Source organism: Heptranchias perlo, chromosome 36, assembly GCF_035084215.1.
Source record: "Heptranchias perlo isolate sHepPer1 chromosome 36, sHepPer1.hap1, whole genome shotgun sequence".
NCBI classification, from domain to species: domain Eukaryota; kingdom Metazoa; phylum Chordata; class Chondrichthyes; order Hexanchiformes; family Hexanchidae; genus Heptranchias; species Heptranchias perlo.
This window is the reverse complement of record NC_090360.1, coordinates 22,517,268-22,545,112: the sequence shown is the minus strand read 5'-3', so window position 1 is coordinate 22,545,112 and position 27,845 is coordinate 22,517,268. Positions and strand designations below refer to the sequence as shown.

Here is a 27,845-nt window from a genome sequence, read left to right as displayed (position 1 = left end):
TCTACGCTCTGTCCATCCAAAAGTCAGCACCTCCGACAGTGCAGCACTCACTCAGTACTGTCCCTCCGACAGTGCTCCCTCAGTATTGTCCCTCCGACAGTGCAGCGCTCCATCAGTACTGACCCTCCAACAGTGCAGTGCTCCCTCAGTACCGACCCTCCGACAGTGCAGTGCTCCCTCAGTACTGTCCCTCCGACAGTGCAGCACTCCCTCAGTACTGTCCCTCCGACAGTGCTCCCTCAGTATTGTCCCTCCGACAGTGCAGTGCTCCATCAGTACTGACCCTCCGACAGTGCTCCCTCAGTATTGTCCCTCCGACAGTGCAGTGCTCCATCAGTACCGACCCTCCAACAGTGCAGTGCTCCCTCAGTACCGACCCTCCGACAGTGCAGCGCTCCCTCAGTACTGTCCCTCCGACAGTGCAGCGCTCCCTCAGTACTGTCCCTCCGACAGTGCAGCACTCCCTCAGTACTGTCCCTCCGACAGTGCTCCCTCAGTATTGTCCCTCCGACAGTGCAGTGCTCCATCAGTACTGACCCTCCGACAGTGCTCCCTCAGTATTGTCCCTCCGGCAGTGCAGTGCTCCATCAGTACCGACCCTCCAACAGTGCTGTGCTCCCTCAGTACTGCCCCTCCGACAGTGCAGTGCTCCCTCAGTACTGCACTGGGAGTGCCAGCCTGGATTATGGGTTCTGGTCCCGGGCCTGGGGCTTGGACGATGCTCTTTACAAGGAACGTCCCTCAGTACCGACCCTCCAACAGTGCAATGCTCCCTCAGTACTGTCCCTCCGACAGTGCAGTGCTCCCTCAGTACTGTCCCTCCGACAGTGCAGTGCTCCCTCAGTACTGCCCCTCCGACAGTGCAGTGCTCCCTCAGTACTGCACTGGGAGTGTCAGCCTGGATTATGGGTTCCAGTCCCTGGCCTGGGGCTTGAACGATGCTCTTTACAAGGAACGTCCCTCAGTACCGACCCTCCGACAGTGCAGTGCTCCCTCAGTACCGACCCTCCGACAGTGCAGTGCTCCCTCAGTACCAACCCTCCGACAGTGCAGCGCTCCCTCAGTACTGACCCTCCGACAGTGCAGTGCTCCCTCAGTACTGACCCTCCGACAGTGCAGCGCTCCCTCAGTACTGACCCTCCGACAGTGCAGTGCTCCTTCAGTACTATCCCTCCGACAGTGCAGTGCTCCCTCAGTACTGCCCCTCCGACAGTGCAGTGCTCCCTCAGTACCAACCCTCCGACAGTGCATTGCTCCCTCAGTACTGTCCCTCTGACAGTGCAGTGCTCCCTCAGTACTGTCCCTCTGACAGTGCAGTGCTCCCTCAGTACTGCACTGGGAGTGTCAGCCTGGATTATGGGTTCTGATCCCTGGCCTGAGGGCTTGGACGATGCTCTTTACAAGGAACGTCCTCACTTCCTTTTTTAATAACATATGTTTTGCTGAAACACGATTTCTCTTTTTGCAAATATCTACAACCTATAAACGTTTTCCCTGAATTAGAAGTTTTGTTTTTACTTTTCACTGAATGCTCTGCAGACACATACATAATCAATTAAGAACAGGACCCGACTGGGAGAGAATCAGGCAAAGAGCAGCCAGTTGGCACCCTGTATATGGAGGTTGGACAACCAAGTCCTAAAAAGGCAATGTGGGAGACTTTGTGTTCAGGCATGGTTTCTTTTTCTGATATACATTATCTGGGATGTTTTTGTGTAGATGACTTGTATTTCACAGTATTTGGGAGTGATAGAACTATTTACTGCATGCAGTTTTGCTCTCCTTATTTCAAACAGGATATTTAATTATTGGAGAAGATAGAAATTACAAAGAATTACAAAGAATGTACTGTACAGAAACAGGCCATTCGGCCCAACAGGTCCATGCCGGTATTTATGCATCACGTAAGCCTCCTGCCACCCTTCTTCATCTAACCCTATCAACATATCCTTCTATTCCCTTCTCCCTCATGTGTTTGTCTAGCTTCCCCTTAAATGCACCTATGCTAGTCGCCTCAACTACTCCGAGTTCTACTTTCTTATCACTCTCTGGGTGGAGAAGTTTCTCCTGAATTCCCTATTGGATTTGTTAGTGAGTAGCTTATATTTGTGGCCCCTCGTTCTGGTCTCCCCCGCAAGTGAAAACATCTTGTTTACGTCAAACCCTTTCATAATCTTAAAGGCCTCCATCAGGTCACCCTTCAGTCTTCTCTTTTCTCGAGAAAAGAGCCCCATCCTATTCCATCTTTCCTGATAGGTATAACCTCTCATTTCTGGTATCATCCTAGTAAATCTTTTTTGGACCTTCTCCAGTGCCTCTATATCCTTTTTATAATGTGGAGACCAGAACTGTTCACAGTGCTCCAAGTGTGGTCTAAGCAAGGTTCTGTACAAATTTAGCATAACTTCTCTGCTTTTCAATTCTTATCCCTCTAGAAATGAACCCCAGTGCTTGGTTTGCTTTTTTTATGGCCTTATTAACCTGCAGCGCTGCTTTTAGTGATTTGTTTATCTGTACCCCTAAATACCTCTGCTCCTCTACCCCGTTTAGACTCTTATTTTCCAAGGAGCACGTGGCCTCCTTATTAGTCCTACAGAGAAGGGCTACACAATTGATCCGAGAACTTAAGGGAATGAATTATGGGGAAAGATTGACTATCCTGTGTCTTTTCTCTCTTGAAGAGAGAAGCCTGAAAGGGGAATATAATAGAAGTATTTAAAATTATGAAAGGTTTGGATCCAAGTAAGCTTTTCTGACGTGCACAGAATTTAAACACGAGGTCATATTTACAAATTAAGGACAACAAAAGAAAATAGGAATTGCAGGAGGCACTTTATTACTAAAAGGGTGACAAGTTTGTGGAACAGAATACTGGCATGAGTGGTGGAACAAAAAACCTTAATGGTTTTCAAGAAGGACCTAGACAGGTTCTAGTCAATAAATGAGACTCAGGGTCATTAGATATGTACCGAGGGAATACTGGGGATAGGTGAGATAGATGGGCCGAAGGTCTTCTCCTGCCTGGCACTGTTACTACGTTACTCTGTTATAGTTAAATAGACAAGAAGAATTAGGACAGGCAAGGGGCTTAGAAACTGCCCTTTCACCTCTGGGACCTGTGTTCAGTCCAGATGTTTGGGATGAAATTGACACCGAGCCAAAGATGACCAAACACCTGTTCAAAGAGGTAGGTTTTAAGCAGTGCTGTAAAGGAGGAGAGAGAGGTGGAGAGACGTAGCAGTTTAGGGAGGGAATTCCAGAGCTTAGGGCCTATGTGGCTAGAGGCAGAAGGACATAAATACTCGCATTTATCCATAGCATGTCTCAAAGTGCTTCACACGATGAGCCACATTTTGGAAGTGCGATGACTGGTTGCAGCAATGTGCCATAAAGATCAAGAGGGTCATTGACCTCTGGAACAAGTTGCTGGCTTGTGTGCAGTGAGTGCGGTTTTGCTGCAAATGTTGAAAAGGGAGCTGGACATGTTCCTGGCTGAGGCTGATACCACTGTGTACAAAAGGTAGGTGAGTTGTTGAGTGACGGGCCTTGTGGTCACTGTGGCCTCCTGTACTCGTTTGGATTACCTTCAGGGGCCAGAGAGGAATTTCCCAGAATTGTCCTTGGTTTTATTTCCCCTGTTTTTTTGCCTTTCCCAGGAGATTACATGGCTGCAGGGCGATCAGGGACGATGCTTAATTGCAACACGACTGTATGCGGCAGACTTGATGGACCAACTGTTCTTTACCTGTCCTTCATCTTTGCATGCTCATAGGTTAGATAAATGACCAGTTAATTTGCGATGTTGGTTGGGGATGGAATGCTGGCCAGGACACTGAAACAGCTTCCAGCTCTTCTTCAGTTCTGCCAAACAAGGGTCAAAATTCCAAAACGAGCACTCCCTGGAATGATACACTATGGGTGCAGACCAGATTACTTACTTACAGGCTCTCTCGTCCGAACTTTGCAGTTTGGCCCTAATTATGGATGGATTTCAAACGTCTCCGCATGCAGCAGGGTGCCTCTGGGATTTATGAGTGCTGCTGCAGCTATTTAAAGGACTGCAGCAGGCTTTTAAATGGGAGCACAGCCAGTTCTGCAAAGCCATCAGTAGAAGAAATCTGAGATTGTTGCAGAGTTATAGAGTACCATACCACAAGAGCTACAAGATTTAGAGATACTGCTGCAGGATGTGGGTGCAAAGCGGGCTGTCCTGTTTGGGCTCCGGGACATCCTGGGAACAGCGAATGCTGCCTTCAACATCCATTGGAAGCAAATGCGCAAGAAAATGGCAGACCTTAAGAAAGCTGCAGTCTCCTATGAAGCATGTGCCAAGTCCAGGGGGCCTACAGCAGAGCCCCCCGAGGCAAAGATCATAAGCAGAGTCAGAAATCTCTCTTGAATGCTCAGACTGTTATAGGTAAGGCTATGCAACTGCTTCCTATGCTATTTCTGCATGCTGCAGAGTGTTTCCTTTAACCTGCTACATGTTTACTGCTACCACATGAAAAGCTCTTGGAAAATCCTTGCAGTTCTCTCATTATTTACTGTGAGTGATCATATTACAGTAGGGCACACATTCCAGCTGCAACTTACAACTGAAATCTTTGTAACACCGACATCTTAAAAAGGTTTCACACAGAAATCCTTCTAATGAAACCTTTGTTCCTTTGTGCACACACCAGGATATAGGGTAGGCCCTTGGGTGGCATTGGTCCTTCTCTGGGGTGCAAGGTGGATTATAAAAGAAAGGAGTAAATTTAGAAAGGAGGGCTCCCTAACTTCAGGCTTTGAGGAAGTCATTATCGATATAATTGGCACTGAGCAGCGAGGGAGTGGGGCATTGTGAAGCAAGAGACCTCCACATGCGAAGGGCTAGCACCATCCTTCCGATTGTTTATATTCATTCTCAGGATGTGGGTGTCACTGGCAAGGCTGGCATTTATCCCCAGTGCCCTGAGAAGATGATAGTGGGCTCTCTTCTTGAAGGTTTTGCTACAAATGAATGTCACTTGAGAGGGCAGTTAAGAGTCAACCATGTTGGTGTGGGACTGGGGTCACATATAGACCAGACCAGGTAAGGACGGCAGGTTTCCTTCTCTAAAGGACATTAATGAACCAGTCGGGTTTTTGTGACAATCCGACAGCTTCATGGTCACCTTTACTGATACCAGCTTTTTATTTCCAGATTTTAAAAAAACTGATTCAAATCCTCAAACTGCTGTGGTGGGATTTGAACTCACGTTCTCAGGATTACTAGTAACGTAACCACTATACTACAGTACACTACTTGTTATATCAGTATCCCTGATTCATTCACTCTCACACAGGCATATAGTCAAGCACAGCCCCCTGACCCACAGTACACTGCCTTGCAAACAATGAAATATAAACAAAAAATGCTGGAAACGCTCAGCGGGTCAGGCAGCATCTGTGGAGAGAGAAATAGTTAACATTTCAGGTCGATAACCTTTTATCAGGAAGATGTTCGAGATGAACAATTTTTAGGCAAATACAGAGCCAGGGAACAGGGGGAGGGGCAGGCAAAGAACACAAAGGGAAGGTCAGGAGGGCAGGCGTGATTAAATGACAAAAGAATTTCAGATTTCCAGCATTCGCAGTATTTTGCTTTTCCCATGTAAACACTGTTTGAAGGGATCTCGCAGCCTCTAGTGTCACATTATTCTGTTTTTGTAGGCTTGCCCCCCCAGGAAACAGCCTGCAGTCCCAGTGCCACTGAAGCAAGGAGCAATGTCTAGCACCCTGTGCCCTGCACACCATCTGCCACAAGCATCAGCACAGCTCCACGCGGCCTGGCAGAGTTAGGCAGTGAGCTTGAGGAGGAAGCACTGGTTGAGTCAGTGCTCATGTGGGGTGGGGGCTGAGACCTGCTGGCTGGGGCGCATCTTGCTTCCTTCCTTCAGGGTCTCGGCATTTGGAAATCACAGGGCCTACCCACAAAAGGAGAATTCCGTGTGAGCACACTCATTTACATAGTAGTATTACCTGGAATTAACAGCACAGAAACAGGCCATTCGGCCCAACTGGTCTATGCCAGTGTTTATGCTCCACACAAACCTCCTCCCTCCCTACTTCAACTCACTTTATTTCTTGGAGCCATTTGAGTCTTCTAAAATACCCTGGAAGGTCTGGCTAGGAGTGTGGAGTATTAATTGTATCCATGTGATTTATATCAATTAGTGTTAATTGTGTTCAGGTGGTGCGTATCAATTGGGAACTCGCTTATATCCATTTATAAGAGAGCTGATCTAGGGTGTGGAGTGTGTAATATGAATAAAGGCTTGGAAGCAACTGAAGACCAGGCTCTAGTATTCAATCCTTCACCACCAGGCTATCCAGCTTGTAACATGGAGAGGTCCACCAGCCACATCTGTGCAGTTGTGCAGTGAAGACTTCACTGCACTGCAGTCTGCCGTGAAATGTGTGCCAATTCCAGAGGCATCTGCAGCAGAGCCACTGACTTCCCCCTACCGCTGAGAGAGACTGCCGCTATAGGGCCTTGTGTTCCAATCTACAACAGGCTCTCTCGACTGGCTTCAGCACGCTGTGGGGGATGGGGGGAGGGGGGTGTGGAGAGGGGTGATCAGAGGGAGAGAACTTTGAGGATGGGCTTTGCTGACATGACAAGGTGTCAGCCATGGCTCAGTGGTAGCACTCTCGCCTCTGAGTCGGAAGGTCGTGGGTTCAAACCCCACTCCAACGGCTTGAGCACATAATCTAGGCCGACACCCCAGTGCGGTACTGAGGGAGTGCTGCACTGTCGGAGGCATCGCCGTTCAGATGAGACGTTAAACCGAGGCCCCGTCTGCTCTCTCAGGTGGACATAAAAGATCCAATGGCACTATTTCTAAGAAGAGCAGGGGAGTTCTCATCGGTGCCCTGGCCTATATTTGTCCCTCAACCAATGTCACTGAAACCGATTATCTGGTCATTATCGCATTGCTGCTTGTGGGATCTTGCTGTGCACAAATTAGCTGCCGCCTTTTCTACATTATAACAGTGACTACACTTCATTGGCTGTAAAGTGCTATGGGATGTCCTGAGGTCGTGAAAGGCACTATGTAAATATAAATGTCTTTCTTTCTCTCTTTATGATTGCTGCCCTCCCTCGGAGGTAAGTGGGCATTCCGAGCGAGTGCCCACCAGCAGGGGCATGGTGGAAGTAGTCCTCTTCCCTCACAAATGTGCCAGGAAGTGGGCAGGACCAGCCAGCCGGAGCAACATGAGGTTGCGGCAAATGCCATCCCAGGGGGGCAGCACTGGGGGTTCTGGACCCAGGACAATCCCAGACCGCTCACTCTGGGATCCGACAGCCAGCCGCACTTCCTCAATTGGGAGTCACTTAGGAGGAGTCACAGGTTAGGAGCGAAAGTGTGGACAAAAAAGCCTACTAAACCGATGGACATATCGCAGAAAGTGAGGAAATCCATTGGTATCACTTTATTTGACCGTTGTCCAAAAAATCTCAGTCTGATGGTGCTGAATAAGGTAGCAGGCCAGCGAAGGATGGGCCAGGATGGGAGTTGAGGAAGTGCAGAGGACAGTGTCGGTGACAGACTTTTGGGCCACTTGACTGTGTAATTGTGGACTGTTGAATTAATTTAAGCTGCAGCTCAGGCACCTGACTGAATGTCTCTTGTAGGGCTGCCAGGCCCACCAGCCTCTCTGGCTCCAATAGCATTTCTATGGTGACATCCTCTTGGTCAGTGTGTCCGACCTTGGCCTCCTCCTCCTCCTCCTCCTCCTCCTCCTCCATGATTAGACTCTTTGTGTCGGAGAGTTACGGAGCTTGCAGCAGACGACATTAATCTTGGAGATCGTGACAAGGCTGCATTGTAAGATACCCCTTGATCTGTCGAGGCATCTCAAACATGAGTTCAGGATTCCAATGGTTTGCTCTACAATGATCCTGGAAGCTGCATGGGCCTGGCTTTATACCGGCGCTCAGTTAATACCGAAGACTCGCGAGAACAAGAGTCACATTGCAAGACTGCTGCCTCTCCCACTTTTGCTGCCTGCTCCATTGATGATTCTATCACCGTTCCTGCTCCTATAATACAGGGAGTTGAAGGCCTAGCTCCCAACAGCTGAGGGCTGTCTGTCCGACTGGCGACTGACGCATGGGTAGTGGGTTGACTGGACGTGGGTGGGTTGGCCTTTTCTGCCGGCAGGTGGGCTGCTCCAATCTCCTGTCCATCCCGATATTGTATGTTTACAGTTCAAGTGCCTCTCTCTAAACCTGTGCTGCTTGTTAGATCTAAAAATGGTTGCCAGTCAACTTTTCCTAAGTTCTAAATTTGTACAGAACAACCAGTAACCTGCCACAGTAAACAAATCTCAGGGACTTTTAACCCTCCCCACAACGGGCGGGAGAGGGTCGGGGTAGGGGGGGTTTAAATTGCTAAAAATGGGAAACCAGACCCCAACCCGCCATGAATGAGTCTACTTCCAGTTTCATCGCAGTGGGTTGGGGGGCACGGCCGATTAACCCGCTCTGGAGAGGCGGGTCAGTCATTGTAATATGTTAATGAGGCTGCGTTCCTCAGATTTTAGCAGCTATTTTGAATTTTAACGGCTGCGGCCCGTGTTTCCCAGGGCTCAGGAAACCCGGCAGCTGAAGGGAGGCGGGAGATGCTGGCTCCAGCGGTAAATGAGTTTCCGCACTGCTCGTGGACAGGAGATTAAGTACTTCCCACCAGCCCCTCAAGCAAACCCACCCCGCCGATTGTCCGACCCCCTCCCCGCCCCGCGATCTCTCCCCCCGCGATCTCTCCCCCCGCGATCTCCTCCCCCCGCGATCTCCTCCCCCCGCGATCTCCTCCCCCCGCGATCTCTCCCCCCGCGATCTCCTCCCCCCGCGATCTCCTCCCCCCGCGATCTCCTCCCCCCGCGATCTCCTCCCCCCGCGATCTCCTCCCCCCGCGATCTCCTCCCCCCGCGATCTCCTCCCCCCGCGATCTCCTCCCCCCGCGATCTCCTCCCCCCGCGATCTCTCCCCCCGCGATCTCTCACACTCCGTGCCGCCTCCCACTGACCCCCGATCGTTTTGATTGTCGGGGACCGTCCCCGAGTTGTGGAATTCTGAGGGGTCTGCCTCTCCCTGACTCTGGGGGTGTGTTGCTGACACAGAGGGGGTGATTTTAAACCCCAAGAACGGGTGGGTTGGGGGCGGGTGGGAGTTGAAAACAGTTGTACTTTTGGGTTGCGACGCAAAATTTTCGGACTTTGCATTCCCAGTGGGAAGCCTGTACTTTTCCCCACCGACATTAAACCAGGAAATAAAGTCGGGTTGCGGTCGCGACCCAAAAAATAATTATTTTCAACTCCCACCCGCCCCCAACCCACCCGTTCTTGGGGTTTAAAATCACCCCCAGAGTTCCTGAAGTTAATCATGTGATCCATTCCCGAGCCTTCATCAGCACAAAAGTTCACACGGAAAAAAAAACTAATTAGAAAAGGAAAAATCAACATCCAACGTGTAATTTGGTATTTGATATGGTGATACTACAGCAACAGATAATAAATCACCCAGCACCACACACCGCAGGTAAATCTACACCTGCAGCTCGACTAAATAATTTGTGAGAGCTGATAAATATTTGAAGTCATTTGTTTGGGTTGAGTTTTTCTGGTGCTGAAGTCTGTGAATTGAATGTGGTAAAACCCATGTGGAATGGAGTTTGCCTCCTTCTACTGTTGGGAGAGTCTGACCTGAGCAGCGAAGGAACTTTGAGACGTCAAGGCAGCATTTGACCGAATGTGGCACCAAGGAGCCCTTGTAAAATTGAAGTCAATCGGAATCCGGGGGAAAACTCTCCAGTGGCTGGAGTCATACCGAGCACAAAGAAAGATGGTAGCGGTTGTTGGAGGCCAATCATCTCAGCCCCAGGATATTTTTTTTTTTTTTATTCGTTCACGGGATGTGGGCGTCGCTGGCAAGGCCGGCATTTATTGCCCATCCCTAATTGCCCTTGAGAAGGTGGTGGTGAGCCGCCTTCTTGAACCGCTGCAGTCCGTGTGGTGACGGTTCTCCCACAGTGCTGTTAGGAAGGGAGTTCCAGGATTTTGACCCAGCGACAATGAAGGAACGGCGATATATTTCCAAGTCGGGTTGGTGTGTGACTTGGAGGGGAACATGCAGGTGGTGTTGTTCCCATGCGCCTGCTGCCCTTGTCCTTCTAGGTGGTAGAGGTCGCGGGTTTGGGAGGTGCTGTCGAAGAAGCCTTGGCGAGTTGCTGCAGTGCATCCTGTGGATGGTACACACTGCAGCCACAGTGCGCCGGTGGTGAAGGGAGTGAATGTTTAGGGTGGTGGATGGGGTGCCAATCGAGCGGGCTGCTTTATCTTGGATAGTGTCGAGCTTCTTGAGTGTTGTTGGAGCTGCACTCATCCAGGCAAGTGGAGAGTATTCCATCACACTCCTGACTTGTGCCTTGTAGATAGTGGAAAGGCTTTGGGGAGTCAGGAGGTGAGTCACTCGCCGCAGAATACCCAGCCTCTGACCTGCTCTTGTAGCCACAGTATTTATATGGCTGGTCCAGTTAAGTTTCTGGTCAATGGTGACCCCCAGGATGTTGATGGTGGGGGATTCGGCGATGGTAATGCCGTTGAATGTCAAGGGGAGGTGGTTAGACTCTCTCTTTTTGGAGATGGTCATTGCCTGGCACTTATCTGGCGCGAATGTTACTTGCCACTTATGAGCCCAAGCCTGGATGTTGTCCAGGTCTTGCTGCATGCAGGCTCGGACTGCTTCATTATCTGAGGGGTTGCGAATGGAACTGAACGCTGTGCAGTCATCAGCGAACATCCCCATTTCTGACCTTATGATGGAGGGAAGGTCATTGATGAAGCAGCTGAAGATGGTTGGGCCTAGGACACTGCCCTGAGGAACTCCTGCAGCAATGCCCTGGGGCTGAGATGACTGGCCTCCAACAACCACTACCATCTTCCTTTGTGCCAGGTATGACTCCAGCCACTGGAGAGTTTTCCCCCTGATTCCCATTGACTTCAATTTTACTAGGGCTCCTTGGTGCCACACTCGGTCAAATGCTGCCTTGATGTCAAGGGCAGTCACTCTCACCTCACCTCTGGAATTCAGCTCTTTTGTCCATGTTTGGACCAAGGCTGTAATGAGGTCTGGAGCCGAGTGGTCCTGGCGGAACCCAAACTGAGCATCGGTGAGCAGGTTATTGGTGAGTAAGTGCCGCTTGATAGCACTGTCGACGACACCTTCCATCACTTTGCTGATGATTGAGAGTAGACTGATGGGGCGGTAATTGGCCGGATTGGATTTGTCCTGCTTTTTGTGGACAGGACATACCTGGGCAATTTTCCACATTGTCGGGTGGATGCCAGTGTTGTAGCTGTACTGGAACAGCTTGGCTAGAGGCGCAGCTAGTTCTGGAGCACAAGTCTTCAGCACTACAGCTGGGATGTTGTCGGGGCCCATAGCCTTTGCTGTATCCAGTGCACTCAGCCGTTTCTTGATATCACGTGAAGTGAATCGAATTGGCCGAAGACTGGCTTCCGTGATGGTGGGGATATCGGGAGGAGGCTGAGATGGATTATCCACTCGGCACTTCTGGCTGAAGATGGTTGCAAACGCTTCAGCCTTGTCTTTTGCACTCATGTGCTGGACTCCGCCATCATTGAGAATGGGGATGTTTGCAGAGCCTCCTCCTCCCGTTAGTTGTTTAATTGTCCACCACCATTCACGACTGGATGTGGCAGGACTGCAGAGCTTTGATCTGATCCGTTGGTTGTGGAATCGCTTAGCTCTGTCTATAGCATGTTGCTTCCGCTGTTTAGCATGCATGTAGTCCTGAGTTGTAGCTTCACCAGGTTGGCACCTCATTTTTAGGTACGCCTGGTGCTGCTCCTGGCATGCTCTTCTACACTCCTCATTGAACCAGGGTTGATCCCCTGGCTTGTTGGTAATGGTAGAGTGAGGAATATGCCGGGCCATGAGGTTACAGATTGTGCTGGAATACAATTCTGCTGCTGCTGATGGCCCACAGCGCCTCATGGATGCCCTGTTTTGAGCTGCTAGATCTGTTCTGAATCTATCCCATTTAGCACGGTGGTAGTGACACACAACACGTTGGATGGTGTCCTCAGTGCAAAGACGGAATTTCATCTCCACGAGGACTGTGCGGTGGTCACTCCTACCAATACTGTCATGGACAGATGCATTTGCGACAGGTAGATTGGTGAGGACGAGGTCAAGTAAGTTTTTCCCTCGTGTTGGTTCGCTCACCACCTGCCACAGGCCCAGTCTGGCAGCTATGTCCTTCAGGACTCGGCCAGCTCGGTCAGTAGTGGTGCTACCGAGCCACTCTTGGTGATGGACATTGAAGTCCCCCACCCAGAGTACATTTTGTGCCCTTGCTACCCTCAGTGCTTCCTCCAAGTGGTGCTCAACATGGAGGAGGACTGATTCATCAGCTGAGGGAGGGCGGTAGGTGGTAATCAGCAGGAGGTTTCCTTGCCCATGTTTGGCCTGATGCCATGAGATTTCATGGGGTCCAGAGTCAATGTTGAGGACTCCCAGGGCCACTCCCTCCTGACTGTATATCACTGTACCGCCACCTCTGGTGGGTCTGTCCTGCCGGTGGGACAGGACATACCCAGGGATGGTGATGGAAGAGTCTGGGACGTTGGCTGAAAGATATGATTCTGTAAGTATGGCTATGTCAGGCTGTTGCTTGACTAGTCTGTGGGACAGCTCTCCCAATTTTGGCACAAGTCCCCAGATGTTAGTAAGGAGGACCTTGCAGGGTCGACTGGGCTTGGTGTTTTGCCTTTGTCGTGTCCGGTGCCTAGTGGTCCGATGCCGGGTGGTCCGTCCGGTTTTATTCTTATTATGACTTTTCGTAGCGAGATTTTACAACTGAGTGGCTTGCTAGGCCATTTCAGAGGGCAATTAAGAATCAACCACATTGCTGCAGGAGTTGCTCAGGGCAGTGTCCTCGGCCCAACCATCTTCAGCTGCTTCATCAATGACCTTCCCTCTGTCATAAGGTCAGAAATGGCGATGTTCGCTGATGATTGCACGGTGTTCAGTTCCATTCGCAACCCTCAGATAATGAAGCAGTCCGTGCCCGCATGCAGCAAGACCTGGACAACATCCAGGCTTGGGCTGATATGTGGCAAGTAACATTCATGCCAGACAAGTGCCAGGCAATGACCATCTCCAACAAGAGAGAGTCTAACCACCTCCCCTTGACATTCAATGGCATTACCATCGCCAAATCCCCCACCATCAACATCCTGGGGGTTACCATTGACCAGAAACTTAACTGGACCAGCCACTTAAATACTGTGGCTACAAGAGGCAGGTCAGAGGCTGGGTATTCTGCGGCGAGTGACTCACCTCCTGACTCCCCAAAGCCTTTCCACCATCTACAAGGCACATGTCAGGAGTGTGATGGAATACTCTCCACTTGCTTGGATGAGTGCAGCTCCAACAACACTCAAGAAGCTCGACACCATCCAAGATAAAGCAGCCCGCTTGATTGGCACCCCATCCACCACCCTAAACATTCACTCCCTTCACCACCGGCGCACAGTGGCTGCAGTGTGCACCATCCACAGGATGCACTGCAGCAACTCGCCAAGACTTCTTCAACAGCACCTCCCAAACCCACGACTTCTACCACCTAGAAGGACAAGGGCAGCAGGCACATGGGAACAACACCACCTGCACGTTCCCCTCCAAGTCACACACCATCCAAACTTGGAAATATATCGCCGTTCCTTCATCGTCGCTGGGTCAAAATCTTGGAACTCCCTTCACCACATGGACTGAAGCGGTTCAAGAAGGCGGCTCACCACCACCTTCTCACGGGCGACACCCACATCCCATGAACGAAAACAAAATAAGGCTAAATTCAGGCTTCTAGAGAACGCGGGCTATGGATGTAAATGTCCTCGCCTATATTGGGATCTCATTGCTGGGATTAATTTCTGTCAGGTCCTTCAATGGTTTTCTAGGTACCATTGCCCAGTGTGGATGGGTCAGAAGGCCCCATAAGAGACAGGAGCAGGAGTAGGCCATTCGGCCCTTCGAGCCTGAGATCATGGCCATGAGATCATGGCCCCAGGTTCAGTTGCTGGTCTGCGCTGAGTTAGCTGATCCCTATCAGGGCAACCGCCGGGGTTCTGCAATTGGCCGTTAGGCTAGAGAGTGAAAACTCGCCCAGGGATCCCGCTCCTGATTGCTACTCAGCGACCAACAGGAGGTCATGTGTGTTGACATTGGGTGAGGCTGCCTTCTGCAGTCAAATAGCACGTTCCCCTCCAAGTCACACACCATCCCGACTTGGAAATATATCGCCGTTCCTTCATTGTCGCTGGGTCAAAATCCTGGAACTCCCTTCCTTACAGCACTGTGGGAGAACCGTCACCACACGGACTGCAGCGGTTCAAGAAGGCGGCTCACCACCACCTTCTCAAGGGCAATTAGGGATGGGCAATAAATGCCGGCCTCGCCAGCGACGCCCACATCCCGTGAACGAATAAAAAAAAAGCCCATTGACTCTCATTAATTAGACTCAGACAAAAAGAATGGCCACTTGTGCGGAGATCTCCTGGTTCCTATAAAACATTACCTCAGCAAAATTATGAGGGGATTTGAGAGAGTAGATGGGGAGAAACTGTTTCTACTGGCAGAAGGGTCAGTAACCAAAGGACACAGATTTAAGGTAATTGGCAAAAAATCCAAGGGGGAGATGAGGGGAATTATTTTTATGCAGCGAGTTGTTCTGATCTGGAATGCGCTGCCTGAAAGGGCGGTGGAAGCAGATTCAATAGTAACTTTCAAAAGGGAATTGGATAAACACTTGAAAAGAAAAAAATTACAGGTCTATGGGGAAGGAGCAGGGGAGTGGGTCTAATTGGGCAGCTCTTTCAAAGAGCCGGCACAGGCACGATGGGTCGAATGGCCTCCTTCTGTGCTGTATGATTCTATGCTTCTAAAAGTCGGGGGAAAAGGGGAGAGAAATGGGCATTTAAAAAAAAAAATCAGTTTTCAGAATTGTTTTTTTGATGCGATGTTTGTGATGGAAACCGATGAAAGGTTGGAGCAGGGTGGAGATGCAGAGGAAGAAGGGGTTGGAAGCTGCTGTATATTCATTCCGTAACAGATGGCACATGAAATGATCATTGGCAAAAGCCTTGGAATTAGTTTACAGGTAAATCAGCATAATGTTTAATTTAATGATGGAGAGGGGATAAGTACCAGCTGCCGGTTGGTAACTGGATTTAACTGAAGACACATAAGAAATATAAAGAATCCAGCGTGCAATATGTTTGAAAGACAGAAACCATTCCCGAAGGGAATGCTAAGGTTACGGAGAAGGGGCAGCATGCTCAGTTACTCTATCAGCTCAGCTTGTATTGTTCATATTCAGATGGAGTAGTTGAGCAATTCATTATAAAACTTCAGAAAAAAAGGTACCGGAGATTCCCTCCTGCGGGCTCATGTTACTGTACAGCCACGGTAATGCTTTTTACAACCTGTCTTGGTTTTTAGAAGGATGTGTTGGCTCCTGCATTTTCCTTCTTGTGCTGTTGCTGCAGCTTTTCAAATTGTCTGCTTTGTGAAGGGATGAATTGTCCTTGTAGGAAGGAGAAGAAAAGGCCATTGTCGGGGCCTGAAATGTGGGGGATTAGAGTCATGCATGAAGCTTCAAAGCGGTGTGTGATACAGGGATGCACAATTCAGGCCCAACAGTGAGCATTAGTGCAATGCTATGTGGTAGTGAAAGATTCCTTTCCATCCAGTGCCTGTACAGAATCAATGATATACGCATAACAGTACTATATGGGAATGAAGTGATGTTGTAAATGCCTGTCCCCCTTATTACTGATTGAACAAAATGTTTAATTGAACAGTGTCTCAATGGGATCTAGAGTATTTTTTTAAAAATTCATTCTCAGGGTGCAGGTATCACTGATAAGGCCGGCATTTATTGACCATCCCAAGGTGCCCTGAAGAGGTGGTGCTGGGCCTTCTTGAACTGCTGCACAGCGGTTTGATACAACTGAGTGTCTTCTTAGGCCACTTCAGAGGACAAGTTAAGAGTCAACCCCACAGGGTATGTGGGGCGCCCATGCTCAGTTCAGAAAAATACCCAGTACGGGTGATGGGTCCCTACCACTGCTCAGTGCGGCCAAGGGAGTACCCGTGCAGTTACATGACAACAACAACAACTTGTCTTTAATTTTTTTTTATTCGTTCATGGGATGTGGGCGTCGCTGGCGAGGCCGGCATTTATTGCCCATCCCTAATTGCCCTTGAGAAGGTGGTGGTGAGCCGCCTTCTTGATCCACTGCAGTCCGTGTGGTGAAGGTTCTCCCACAGTGCTGTTAGGAAGGGAGTTCCAGGATTTTGACCCAGCGACGATGAAGGAACGGCGATATATTTCCAAGTCGGGATGGTGTGTGACTTGGAGGGGAACGTGCAGGTGGTGTTGTTCCCATGTGCCTGCTGCTCTTGTCCCTCTAGGTGGTAGAGGTCGCGGGTTTGGGAGGTGCTGTTGAAGAAGCCTTGGCGAGTTGCTGCAGTGCATCCTGTGGATGGTACACACTGCAGCCACTGTGCGCCGGTGGTGAAGGGAGTGAATGTTTATGGTGGTGGGTGGGGTGCCAATCAAGCGGGCTGCTTTGTCCTGGATGGTGTCGAGCTTCTTGAGTGTTGTTGGAGCTGCACTCATCCAGGCAAGTGGAGAGTATTCCATCACACTCTGACTTGTGCCTTATAGATGGTGGAAAGGCTTTGGGGAGTCAGGAGGTGAGTCACTCGCCGCAGAATACCCAGCCTCTGACCTGCTCTTGTAGCCACAGTATTTATGTGGCTGGTCCAGTTAAGTTTCTGGTCAATGGTGACCCCCAGGATGTTGATGGTGGGGGATTCGGCGATGGTAATGCCGTTGAATGTCAAGGGGAGGTGGTTAGACCCTCTCTTGTTGGAGATGGTCATTGCCTGGCACTTGTCTGGCACGAATGTTACTTGCCATTTATGAGCCCAAGCCTGGATGTTGTCCAGGTCTTGCTGCATGCGGGCTCAGACTGCTTCATTATCTGAGGGGTTGCGAATGGAACTGAATACTGTGCAATCATCAGCGAACATCCCCATTTCTGACCTTATGATGGAGGGAACGTCATTGATGAAGCAGCTGAAGATGGTTGGGCCTAGGACACTGCCCTGAAGAACTCCTGCAGCAATGTCGTAAAACGTCCCAAGGTGCTTCACAGGAGCGTTATCAAACAAAATTTTACACCGAGCCACATAAAGAGATAATGGGACAGGTGCCCAAAAACTTGATTAAAGAGTTAGGTTTTAAGGAGTGACTTAAAGGAGGAGAGAGAGGTAGAGAGGCAGAGAGGTTTAGGGAGGGAATTCCAGAGCTTAATTTTCCTTATAAACAATCTGACAGTTGGACTCATCGAGTTTTATGTCATCTTGAAGAGTTTTCTTTCCTCTTTGTAATTTCCCTGTGATTGCCATTTTGAGTGCCCCTTGTTATGGGTTGGAACACGGCAGCTGTTAGATATGGTTCGGTCTGTGAAGGGTCATCTGTTGGAAATGGTTTTGTGTGATGAAGAAAAGGAAAAAAGCTTTACCCAGTATGTGACAGGAAGCCTTGCACAGATAGCTGGAGGTGAGTTTAAGGCGTCCTGTTGTATTTGGCATGAGTTTATAAATTGAACTCGAGTATGACAATGATTTGATTTTCTTTAGACAGCATCTTCACAAGACTGTAGAATTCCCTGACATTTCAACAATTTAATGACTCAATTTGTCATCTCAATGTTCACAATCATCTGCTCAGTCAGCTCTGCGTCCACAGAATGATTTAGAAACAGGCCATTTAGAAAGTAAAAGTGATGCTGTTTTGAAATGGAAGGAACGGCCTAAAACCTGGGTGGTGCGGTGGGGGGGCGGGGGTGCTTTTGGAAAAGGCTGAAGTGATTGTTTTGAAAGAAAGAAAGAGCTTGCATTTATATGGCACCTTTCCAGCCAATGAAGTACTTTTGAAGAGTAGTCACTGTTGTAATGTAGGAAACACATCAGCCAATTTGCGCACAGCAAGATCCCACAAACAGCAATGAGATAATGACCAGATAATCTGGTTTTTTTTTTTAGCGATGTTGGTTTAGGGATAAATATTGGCCACAACACTGGGGAGAACTCCCCTACTCTTCTTTGAAATAGTGCTGTGGGATCTTCTACATCCACCTGAGAGGGCAGGTGGGGCCACAGTTTAATGTCTCATCCGAAAGACAGCGCAGCACTGCTTTGGAATGTCAGCCTAGATTATGTGCTCAAGTCTCTGGAGTGGGACTTGAACTCATAACCTTCAGATGACAGAGGCGAGGGTGCGACCACTGAGCCAAGACTAACACCTTTGGTGTAAGCATTCACTGTAACTGTGTTGGGTCCCTTCACGTACATCTGGCCTTGGGATCTTAGGGGCTCCTGTGATGTTAATCATGGGGCACCCTTAGTCAATCTGCTTATTTCCACTCTTTTAATCTCTCCCAGCACAGTATTAAATTCACCATTATTCACTTGTCAAAAGCTTTCTGAAAATCTAGTTAGAGATCAATTGCATTTCCATTCACCATGTCAGTAATTGTTCTAAAAAAAAAACTCCAGCAGCTTAAATATGACTCACTCCTTTGTGAATCTGTCCTGACTGTCCTTTAGAAAATTATGCTTTGCCAAATGAAGACTGGATCTGAATCATTATCAAGACTTGCCTTTCCAGTCACTGGGAGCGCCCAGATAGACCTGTCATGTTCATTCCCATGTTCCTATGATGTGAAGCTTCTTGCTCTATAGTTTCCAGTTCAATAGATTTAGAAGAACTAGCACCAACACAGGTGCGATGGGCTGAATGGCCTCTAATTACTACGATTCTAGGTCTGTTTCATCACCTTTTTTCTTTAATGATGGAGTTCAGATGCATCGAAACTGTCTGTGGAATTTGCTGCCCCAGGAAGCTGTGGAAGCTACATCATTAAATAAATTTAAAACAGAAATCGACAGTTTCCTAGAAGTAAAGGGAATTAGGGGTTACGGGGAGCGGGCAGGAAATTGGACATGAATTTAGATTTGAGGTTAGGATCAGATCAGCCATGATCTTATTGAATGGCGGAGCAGGCTCGAGGGGCCGATTGGCCTACTCCTGCTCCTATTTCTTATGTTCTTATGTTCTTATGAAACCTAAAATGTTCCACGTTGAGCAAGTGTGTTCATTAGTGAATAACTCAAAAATAGCTAACTTGTGTTTTTAAATTCATTGTGCGATATTTGTTAATAGTTACAGCACCTTTTATACAAAGAAACTATTTCCTCTGGTGGGGGAATCCAGAACAAGGGGACACAATCTTAAAATTAGAGCCAGGCCGTTTAGAAGTGAAATCAGGAAGCACATTTTCACACAAAGGGTAGTGGAAATCTGGAACTCTCTCCCCCAAAAAGGCTGGGGTCAGTTGAAAATTTCAAGACTGAGATCGATAGATTTTATAATATAAAAACTGAAAAAGCTGGAAAACACTTAGCAGGTCAGGCAGCATCTGTGGAGAGAGAAACAGAGTTTCAGGTCGTTGAACTTTCATCAGAACTGAATTTTTAGATTTTTGTTAGGTAAGGGTATCAAGGGATATGGAGCAAAGGCAAGTTGAGGTACAGATCAGCCATGACCTGATTAAATGGCGGCACAGACTCGAAGGGCTGAATATTACTTCAGTTTAACCAAACTATGGAATTGTGCTCGGAAAATGCAGTCAACTGAGAGTGACACAAGTTATGGCTGCAGTATCTGTTAGCCCGTATAATGCTGGAACAATCTTCTTTAGATTATTGAGAACGCCAAGACTTGTGGAAATGTCTTACTACCCAACATGGACGACTGGGTGCTCCTCTCAGAGATGTTCGCCTGATATGGTACAGCCTCACTTCTCCTGTCAGACATCTGTGTGAGGACAGTGAAAGGCCAGAGACCCCCCCCCCCCTCACCTCCACCTTCAACCTGTACCCACTTCTCCTTCTACCCATCCCTCCTGTCCATGTCCCTTTGTTAGCTTTCAAAATTCAACTTATTTGAAAAAAAATCCGCTTAGGCTAATTTTAAACAAAAACTAATTGAATTCTGACAGGGAGAAAGCCTCTATCGCCTATATTTTGATGACAGTTAGGAAAGGTAAATATTCTAAATCTGACAACTCTGAGTAGAGAAAGAGGCAGAATTAGAGAGAAGGCACAGATGGAGATAAAGGCTTTCTGTCTCTTTCAGAATTCAATTAATTTTTTGTTTGAATAATGAAATCAACTCTGTGTGTACCTCCCTTTTCCTCTCTGTCTGCTTAATACATTTTCTGAAGTTTATAGAACATAAAACATAAACGACAACAGATGTAATCAGTACATTTGTCAGTTTTTACATTCTCTTTCACAGGCACACACACGTGTACACACACATATGTGTGCAGCACCACTATATGTTAAAAAATAACACGCTCAAAGGGATGGACCTTTTGTTTGAATTGTGCATTTTTTGTGATGTTGCAAATTAAAAACACAAATTAGTACAACTCTTCCACCCTGTTAACTTCTGGCTTAACTGGTTTTATCTCTGAATATCTCAGGCTTGACGATTGTTTCCCATGGTGCTATTGGTTGGTTGATTTAGACTAAATCAGCCAATAGCAGGTTGGGGAGCATTGCCCGCCAGCCCCTCCCCCCTCCCCATTCTCACAGCCTGAAGTCCTGGGAATTCAAGGAAGTGAGCAAGGCAGCCAGAAGAGTGGGAGAGGAAGTAACTTACCCAGATATCAGGAACAATGGTAATCCAGAGGACTGGGAGAAATATAGAAAGCCACAAAGGGACATAAAGAAAATATTAAGAACTGAAAAAAGGAATACCAAAAAAATACTTGCAAGTAATATAAAGGCTAATAGTAAAAGTTTTCATAAATATGTTAAGAGTAAGAGAGTGGCTAAGAGATCTGTAGGCCCATTAAAGACATAGGTGATAAGGTAATAGATAACAAGATAATGGCAGATTTATTAAACAGGAACTTTTTTCGCAGTAGAGGAAGATGATAAAGTAACCGTGATAAAGTGACACTAAAAATAAATCAAGGGGAAGAATTTATTGGATTCAAGATATGTAATAAATGGTAATGGAGAAAATAATGGGACTTAGGATAGATAAATCTCCAGGACCTGATGGTTTCCACCCCAGGGTATTAAAAGAAATAGGTGAGGAAATTACAGAAAGCTCTCTTGATTCGGGAATTATGCCATTAGATTGGAAACTTGCTAATGTCGCCCCATTATTTAAGGCGGGTGGGAGAGAGAGAAACCAAGTAACTACAGGCCTGTCAGTTGTGGGAAGCTACTAGAATCTGTCATTAGAGATACTGTGACAGGGCACTTGAACAGATATGAGCTGATCAGAGAGAGCCAACATGGCCTTTTAAGGGTAAGTCATGTATGACTCACCTAGTTGAATTTTTTGAGGCAGTCACTAATAAGGTAGATGTTATCTTTCTGTACTTCCAGAAGGTGTTCGATAAGGTTCCACACAAGAGATTATTAGCACGAATGAGAGTGCACGGAATTGGAAGTAGCCTTTTAGTAGACTTGGGTTGGAAATTGGATGGGAGGTAGGAGACAGAGAGTAGGGATAAAGGATACATAGTCTGTTCGGCAGGATGTGACAAGTGGTGTTCCCCAGGGGTCTATTCTGGGCCTCAACTTTTCACCATATTTATCAATGACTTGGATGAAGGAATAGAGAGTTGTATATCCAAGTTTGCAGATGACACTAAGTTAGGAACAGCAGCAACAACAACAACAACAACAACAACAACAACTTGCATTTATATAGCACCTTTAATGTAGTAAAACATCCCAAGGTGCTTCATGGGTGCGATTTTCAAACAAAATTTGACACCGAGCCACGTGAGGCGATATTAGGACAGGTGACCAAAAGCCCAGTCAAAGAGGTAGGTTTTAAGGAGCAGCTTAAAGGAAGTGATAGAGGTAGAGAGGCGGAGAGGTTTAGGGAGAGAATTCCAGAGCTTAGGGCCTAGGCAGCTGAAGGCACGATGGCCATAGGTGGAGTGATTAAAATTAGGAATGTGCAAGAGGCCAGAATTGGAGGAGGGCAGAGATCTCGGAGGGTTATAGGGCTGGAGGAGTTTACAGAGATAGGGAGGGGCGAGGCCATGGAGGGATTTAAAAACAAGGATGAGAATTTTAAAATCGAGATGTTCCTGGACCGGGAGCCAGTGTAGGTCAGTGAGCACAGGAGGATGGGTGAACGGGGCTTGGTGCGAGTTAGGATACGGGCAGCAGAGTTTTGGATGAGCTCAAGTTTATGGAGGGTGGAAGATGGGAGGCCGGCCAGGAGATCATTGGAATTGTCCAGTCTAGAGGTAACAAAGGATTGGATGAGGGTTTCAGCAGCAGATGAGCTGAGGCAGGGGCAGAGACAGGCAATGTTATGGAAATGGAAGTAGTTGGTCTTGGTGATGGAGCAGATATGTGGTCGGAAGCTCATCTCATGGTCAAATAGGACGCCGAGGTTCCGAACGGTGTGGTTCAGCCTCCGACAGTGGCCTGGGAGAGGGATGGAGTCGGTGGCTAGAGAACGGTAAGTAGTGTAGATGGGAGCAGGAAGTTATAAAGGGACATAGACAGGTTAAGTGAGTGGGCAAAACCATGGTTAATGGAGTTCACTGTGGGGAAGTGTGAGTTCATTCACCTTGGACTCAAGAAAGATCATTCGGAATATATTCTTAACAGTGAGAAACTAGGAAATGTAGAGGAGCAAAGAGATTTGGGAGGTCCAAGTTAACAGCTAGTAGACAGGTACAAAAAGCAATCAAAAAGGCTCATGGCCTTTATCTCGAGGGGACTAGAATACAATGGGGAGGAAGTTAAGCTTCAGCTGTAAAGAGCCTTGGTCAGACCCAGTCTGGAATACTGCGTCCAGTCTTGGGCAACGCACCTCGGGAGGATATATTGGCCTTGAAGGGGCTGCAGCGCATAACGATACTGGGGTTTAGAGGGTTAAATTATAAGGACAGGTTGCATAAACTTGGTTTGTATTCCCTTGAGTATATAAAGACTGAGGGGACATAATCTAAAAGGATTTGATTGGATAGATATGGAGAAACTATTTCCTCTGGTGGGGAAATCAAGAACAAGCAGACATAATCTCAAAATTAGAGCCAGGCCATTCAGGAGTGAAATCAGGAAGTGCCTTTGCACACAAAGTGCAGTAGAAAATTGGAACACTCTCCATCAAAATGCTGTGGATGCTGGGACAATTGGAGCCTTCAAGACTGAGCTAGATCGATTTTCGTTGGGTAAGGGTAACAAGGGATATGGAGCAAAGGCGGGTAAATGGAGTTGAGGTGCAGATTAGCCAGGATTTAATTGAATGGGGGAACAAACTCGAGGGGCTGAATGGCCTACTACTGTTTTTAATAATTCTTAGCAGTGATGCCCCCCCCTCCCTGTGCAATATGCCTCCTCGACCTCCGACCTTTGGCGTCTTCGTCCACTCCCAGGTCTGCAGGTAAGCTTCACCGGTTAACTGGCACTTACTTTAGGGCGTGAATGCTGCATCACGCCTGCTGCTGCACGGCAAGTGCAATCGCAATGGCTCGGTCAGATTGCTATGGCTGCAAAGGCCCACCTTGCCTGGCTTGTAAGTTTGGTGGATTGAGCCTACCGGATGAGGCCCACTAACTCTGCAGATTGTAGGGTCCACATCCTTTAACTTTGAGGCTATCCTGGAGGCTACAGATCAATGCCACTGAAGAGAGGTCTATTCTCTTTCAACAAGGACTGCCAACTTCAGTTGGATGCACTCCTGGAAGTTTAATCCCATGACCTCCAGCCATCCCGCCCCCCTCCACCCCCTGCTCCCATCATTGGTCGCCTAATACGTTCATCCCCAGAGCGAGCCGCTTTCCCACGGCCAATTAAAAAGCGAATAGACTCTTCATTCCCTGATTGGATGATTCTTGACTGTCAGTCAACAGCCATTTTGCCCATCTCCGATATTTTTATAACTAATAAACAAAAATATTCAAAGAAAATGAAAAAAACATACAGTGAGCTAACTTAGGCCACGTAGCGCCCGTTGTGTAATTGCTATGGACCAAAAATGGCGTTCGAGATGTGCGCACACACTGACATAACGTGCGCAGGACGCCATATTGGTAAAGGTGTTTCTGCGCACGCACCTGACGAACGCCGGCAGCATGTAAAGGAGGGAGATTATGCAGTAGGTCAATGTGCAAAGCTGATTTAAAGGGACAGATGCGATTTTGGAACTCCACGCACAGCTGAACAGATCTTGAACAGCAGGGAGGACCGTCCACCAACGCAATTTACAGGGATCAGGCAGGAGTTATAGGTTAGTTGCTGGATTATTGCTTCTGGCTGTTGATGCATTTGTTTTTGGAGGTCTCCTATACTTGAATACTAGGACGAGAAGGCATAGCCTAACATTTAGAGCCAGGACTTTCAGGAGTGAAGTTAGGAAACACTTCTACGCACAAAGGGTGGTAGAAGTTTGGAAATCTCTTCTGCATTCAGCAGTTGATGCTAGCTCAATTGTTAATTTTAAATCTGAGACTGATAGATTTTTGTTAACCAAAGGTATTAAGGGATATGGGGCTAAGGCGGGTATATGGAGTCACAGATCAGCCGTGTTCTCATTGAATGGCGGAACAGACTTGAGGGGCTAAATGGCTTACTCCTGTTCCTATGGTCCTATGTCACTATAATAAAGTTTCAATATTCTACAGGGAGTAGGCTGGCTAGGTGACAGGCAACAGCAAGGGCACTGGCAGAGTGGCAGGTGTGGGATAGGTATGCTGTTGTCCTGAGAGAGGACAGCAGGTTCACGTTCCATGGAGCCACTGCCACTTGCTGCCTTCTGTTATGCCCCACCTTCTCCTGTAAGAAAGCAGGAAGTGTGTTGGTGAGTGTCCTGCAAGATGTTTGGATTATGTGGCTGTCATGGTTGAATAGCTGCCAGTGTGTGTGACCCGTGCGTTGTGGGTGTGCGGCTTGCAACAGTTTTAATGTGTGAGGGTGAGATGAAGCATCTGATTGGAAGAGCTGAGTGCTGATTGAAAGGGTTTGTTGGTATGTGGGTGATGGGGGGTGTAGTGCGTGGAGCAGTGGATGCGGCTAGTGGTGCAGTTGGTAGGAGACGTCACTTGACAGTTGACCTCACTTACCTTGACCACTCGTGTCAAATCATTGAACTTCTTCCTGCACTGCATCCATGCTCGTGGCATTGACCTCATCCCTTACTGCCTCCCACTGCCTCGGGAGCATATGCCTGGAGGGCCTCCTGCCCCCCCCCCCCCCACCCCCGCCCTGCGGATATAGGATGCCCCTCCTTCTGTCCACTCTTGCACCAAGGCCTCTAGTGCATCATCAGAGAACTTTGGTGCATGCTCTCTCGCAAGCTCGGTACAAACTCAGATTGGCAGATTGGCAGGTTGGCGGGGTTTGGCATTCAGATTGTAGGATGTGGAATGTAGTTTTGAGCAACCTTTATGCAATGTTTTGAAGGAACTCAATAGTTTGTAAACATAAAGACAGAACCTGCATCTGTGCTAACCGTGTGCGATTTCTGATCTCCATTCAGACCTACATCTTATATTTTGAAAATATAAGAGTCCCGCAAACTTTGAGCAGCCAAGTTAATGCCCATTGAAAATTCCAGAATTCCCATCTTCACTATAGTCACAATATTGCAGCACAGATTCACTTCACCAATGACTTCCACAACTTCCTGCAGCCACACTGCACCTTCCCTTTAAGAGGTGCGGGCTGCCTTTAAGTGGTGCTAGCCATTTAAGAGTGCAGGTAGAGTGCACGCAGCAATCATGTAAAACAGCAGGCAGCAGGAATGTTACGTGCTGCCTGCATCTCAACGACCGGGCGCAGATTAATCGCGCACCATTACCCCCAAGCCCAGTTTCGGGGGTTAACCAATTTAACCCCCACGATCTTTTTTAATGATTTTTATCCCAGGTTTCTTGCAGCAGTGTCTGGGAGATCAATCATCAAAGATAGAAAGACTTGTATTTATATAGCAACTTTCATGACCTCAGGATGTCCCAAAACGCTTTACAATCCAATTAAGTATTTTTGAAGTGTAGCCACTGTTGTAATGTAGGAAACGCAGCAGCCAATTTGTGCACAGCAAGATCCCACAAAAAGCAATGTGATAATGACCAGATAATCTGTTTTTAGACTTTTGCACCTTGGATCCATATCCCTTAATACACTTGCCTAAAAAAATCCCATTGATCTCAGACTTGAAAGTTTCAATTGACCCCCCAACCTCAACAGCTTTTCGGGGAGAGAGTTTTCCATTCATGGAGTATGCGTGTGGCCCATTATTTATTCCAGTGTGCAGTACTTTACATTTGACTGCATTAACTTCCATCTGCCATTGTTCTGCCCAATTACAAACCTTCTCCAACTCGTTCTGTAATTTCTGAGCAGCAGACTAATTGCTTTTGGTGAGGAACTTTGTCACATGCTTTCTGGAAGTTAAGATCGACCAAATCGTAGGACTTCCCACGGTTCTCTTGAGTTGTTACTTCCTCAAAGAAGTTGAGGAGTTTGGGCAGGTGAGATCGTCCCCCTGACTGACTGCTGTTTACAAGTGGGGGAGGGGAGAGGGTCGGACGGGAGGTGATTACGAATCACTTGAACCTTACCCTGTAAATTAAAAAAAATTAATTCTTGTAATGTGGGCGTCGCTGGCAAGGCCGGCATTTATTGCCCATCCCTAATTGCCCCTTGAGAAGGTGGTGGTGAGCCGTCTTCTTGAACCGCTGCAGTCCGTGTGGTGAAGGTTCTCCCACAGTGCTGTTAGGAAGGGAGTTCCAGGATTTTGACCCGGCGATGATGAAGGAACGGCGATATATTTCCAAGTCGGGATGGTGGAGGGGAACGTGCAGGTGGTGTTGTTCCCATGCACCTGCTGCCCTTGTTCTTCTAGGTGGTGGAGGTCACGGGTTTGGGAGGTGCTGTCGAAGAAGCCTTGGCGAGTTGCTGCAGTGCATCCTGTGGATGGTGCACACTGCAGCCACAGTGCACCGGTGGTGGAGAGAGGGGACGCTACATCATTAAATAAATTTAGAGTCATAGAGTTATACAGCACGGATAGAGGCCCTTCGGCCCATCGTGTCCGCGCCGGCCATCAAGCCCAGTCTAATCTAATCCCATATTCCAGCATTTGGTCCGTAGCCTTGTATGCTATGGCATTTCAAGCGCTCATCCAAATGCTTCTTGAATGTTGTGAGGGTTCCTGCCTCCACAACCCTCTCAGGCAGTGAGTTCCAGACTCCAACCACCCTCTGGGTGAAAAAGTTCTTTCTCAAATCCCCTCTAAACCTCCCGCCTTTTACCTTGAATCTATGCCCCCTTGTAATAGAACCCTCAACGAAGGGAAAAAGCTCCTTAGTATCCATTAAATAGATACTAAGGATACTAGTATCCTTAGTATCTATTTAAATCAGAAATAGACAGTTTCCTAGAAGTAAAGGGAATTAGGGGTTACGGGGAGCGGGCAGGAAATTGGACGTGAAATTAGATTTGAGGTTAGGATCAGATCAGCCATGATCTTATTGAATGGCGGAGCAGGCTCGAGGGGCCGATTGGCCTACTCCTGCTCCTATTTCTTATGTTCTTATGTTCTTAACGTGATGGAGGGAGTGGATTCCCCGTCCCACTCCCACTCTGACCTCTCTGTCCTCGGCCTTTT

The 27,845-nt window shown here is 47.9% G+C and overlaps 1 protein-coding gene and 1 pseudogene across 1 annotated transcript in view; one reads left to right on the top strand and one right to left on the bottom strand.

The window, feature by feature from the left end:
• The window catches only part of LOC137303934 (nucleolar protein 56 pseudogene), a 43,659-nt pseudogene extending 35,885 nt beyond the window's left edge, over positions 1-7,774 (bottom strand).
• LOC137304194 (sorbin and SH3 domain-containing protein 1) overlaps positions 1-27,845 on the top strand; it is a 357,720-nt gene that overhangs the window by 7,898 nt on the left and 321,977 nt on the right. The gene's annotated exons all lie outside the window — the stretch shown is intronic.